Source organism: Macaca mulatta, chromosome 10, assembly GCF_049350105.2.
Source record: "Macaca mulatta isolate MMU2019108-1 chromosome 10, T2T-MMU8v2.0, whole genome shotgun sequence".
NCBI lineage: Eukaryota > Metazoa > Chordata > Mammalia > Primates > Cercopithecidae > Macaca > Macaca mulatta.
The window spans coordinates 36,790,001-36,793,608 of NC_133415.1; positions in this window are offsets into that span (position 1 = coordinate 36,790,001).

The window sequence follows — 3,608 nt, forward strand, 5'->3', positions numbered from 1 at the left end:
GCTGTTGGATGGCCCACGGAAGGAACTACAGGCAGAGAACAATTGGCCGTGTAGTTCAGGTGGTGACGGGGTCGGAGGACAGCCTGTGTACCTAGATCAAATTCCTTTATATGGACTCACGGCGAAATAGATTATAGACAAAGCCAGCGTTAATTTAGCCCTGTTTAACAACTTTGTGCAAAATAGCCAAAAGTAAAAGTAAGAGCGGCTTCGCCGGCAGACACAGAGTTTTTTTAAAAAGGGAGTCCCAGGAAACGGCAAGAGAAGCCAGTTTTTACGGGAGCCACGAGAGATAACACAGATTCTTTCTCCATGTTTCCCAGCCTACCCCGCTTCACCGAGGCCAACAACCCCCTCAGAAATGAGATTCAGGAGCTGACACGCCCCAGGTCTCACCTCGAAGGGAAGGATCGGAGCCTCCAGAGGCCAAGGAAAGAAGTCGAGATAGTCAAGTGGGCCATCTCAGATCTGGTCTTACTCGAGCTCTGTAAATGCCTCTCAGGGAGATACGAGGACCTGTCTATTATAATGACCAGGCCCACATCCCGGGGGGAGGGGGGTGGGCAACAGACTTTCATCTATCAGCCCTTTTCAACCATTGAGCTACTAAACTGGGAACACCCTGAACCCACCGCCTTGCTCCCGACAGCTAGAGCCCTGTCGAGCATGACTGTGTAGAGGTGTTGGACTCCAGTGTACTCTAGCAGATCTGACCTCCGGGACCAGCCTTGGGCATCAGTACACTAGGAGCTATGCGTGGACGGGAACAGCTTCACCAACCCACGAGGGGAGAGATGTGCAGAATATGCGGTGGTAACCCTGGACGCTGTCGTTAAGCTGGGCTCATTGCTTTAATCCGGGCCTTAGAACTCGGTGAGGGTAAGACTGTAAACATTTACGCTGACTCTCGGTATGCCTGTTTCACCCTCCAAGTGTATAAAGAAAAGAGCCTGTTAAACTCTAGAAAAGAGGGAAAAGAGCAAAAGAAAAAGAAAGACTAAAAGCAAGTGTAAAGATAGAGAATCAAAAGAAAACAGGAGAGACAGACAGCAGTGCGTGGGCGGGGGCAGGGCCCGTGCCGTTTCTCGGGCCCCACCAGCTGGCCGTAGGAGCGTGAGAACGCGGGGGGGGGAAGCAGCATTGTGAGAGGCCGCGGACGTGGATGTAGACATGACCGAAGTCAAGTTAGGCAAGGATTCCAGAGCCGGACAAGGCTAGAGAGAGATTAATGTGCGAGATGGAAAAAAAAAAAAAAGACTCTAGAAGGGTAAATGTTCAGAAGGCAATACAGGAAATGGCCAAGGCCGCAAGACAAAGAGGCCATCGGCCAAGGGCTGCTGCACCTTGGAGGAACCAGACACTCATCTGATCAGGCTGACGGGAGCTGAAGAATGTAAAGACTAGGGCAGACTAGGCACCTTCTCATTAGGCTCCCAGGAGCCCATGGTCACATTAGAAGTTACAAACAGCAAGACTCTGCCGTATCTGGATTCCAATTTCTCACTGAAGGCTCAGCCACTAGATACAGTGACAAAGGGGCGGAGTGGGGGTGGGGATGGGGGGAGGGGGGAACTCCTCCTCTAAGAAACTGAAACAGGAAAAAGAGCCATACCTTGTGAAAACTTGCTTATAGACTTTACAGGACTGCCCCCTGCTGGAGGCTAGTGCTTGTTTGCACCTTTTCAGGGTAAGTTACAGTTTTCCCCACCAGGACAGAAAAAGTACAAGAAGTGACTAAAGTACTGTTAAAAGACATTATCCCCAGGTTTAAGACTACCTCTGATTTTAAAGTCAGACAATAGGCCAGCATTTGTAGCTGTAGCTGGAATAGTGCAAGATTTAACAAGACTGTTAACAATACAACAGAGGTTACACGCAGCCTATCGGCCACAAAGTTCAACAAAAGGTGGAACGCATGAACTGGACACTCGAGCGAGCAGCTACTGGCGACCAAAAAACAAAACGAAAAAAAAAGGGTTGCCATATAGATATAGATAGATAGATAGATAGATAGATAGATAGATAGATGTATATATATACACACACACACACACACACACACACACACACACACACACACACACAGATACAGATATAGATATAGATATAGATAGATATATAGATATATGCCAGGAAATTCACTTAAGATAAAATCAGGTTTTTGCCTACGGTCCTCCTCCGAGTCAGGTGCACCCCTACCAAACAAACTAGGTATCTGCCCTGTAAGATTGTGTTCAGTTGGCCACCCGCAAATCGTAGGTCAAATAAAAGGTGACCTCCGGAAACTAAAGAAATTAACCTTTAAAAGGCAAATGCAGCCTTTCAAAATAGCCATACGAAGTGTTCATAATTAAATAAAGAAAAATAATGCCTATAAGCCTGACACCCATTTAAATCTAGGGACTCTGTTTAAAGTAAAACCTAATTTTTCTACAACCCATATAGGATGAGCCCTATACTGTAACCTTGTCCACTCCCACTGCTGTTAAAGTTGCAGGTGTTGCGTCTTGGATCCACCACAGTCAGCTAACACCGACAGCTCAGGACAAGTGGACCGGCTAACAGGGCGCAGATCATCCAGCCCGGCTGATCCTGAGACGAGACCAAGCTCCAAGCTGCTGCTGAGGACCACAAGCCCTGCTCTAGTCACACACCGGCAGCTGACTAGTCTATGCACGGCCGAAGCTTGAGGACTCATCAAGCAAGTCAATGTAGTTAAAAATCTTAAGACAGATAGTTTTCCTAGAATACTAACTGTTTTCCTATTGTTCTGTCGCTGTATTCAACCTTTTTCCCAGGTGAGGACCTCTTTCGTCCTTGCTGGATATGAATATGCTATACATTGCTTTGTTGTTGTTACCACCCCACCCCACCCCCCACCCATAACCATGCTAGAAGAAACACCTATGTAAGGTGTCCCCACTGTACACGTACTGCTTAGGAAACCCAGACCCGTCCAGCCCAGCAACGATCGCAAGGTCTTTCAGTCATTCTTTAAACATATAAACCAGAAGTTACCAGAACCTCCTCCTTTAGCCAAAAATTTAAAAAATAAAAATAAAAAAACAGAAAAAAACCTATTTCCTCAGTAGGCTGAAAACATTGCTGGCAGCCTAGATGTTTCTTCATGTTATGTTGATAGAAGGGCTAACGTAAGAGACCAATGGCCTGGAGAAGCAGAAGGGTTAATGCCTCAAGATAACATGACTTTAACCAACTCTTTCCCCAAACAGACGCCGCAAGTTCAAGCGTCGGGCTCGTAAAAACTTCTCTGATTAAAAAATACTGTTTTACTTGCTAAAAAAAGGTTTTAAGGCCCAGTTAAAAACTAACCTGCTTAAGACATGACAAAGTTAGTACATGTGCCTGTTCAGGTTTAACACAGGTTTGATCCTAGGTCTTCATTTAGAAAAGAGTTTCCAGCTGTAGAAAATGTAAAACCCTCACTGTAAGTGTATTACTTGTAATAGAAACTTGCTGGCCGGGCGCGGTGGCTCAAGCCTGTCATCCCAGCACTTTGGGAGGCCGAGACGGGCGGATCACGAGGTCAGGAGATCGAGACCATCCTGGCTAACACGGTGAAACCCTGTCTCTACTAAAAAATACAA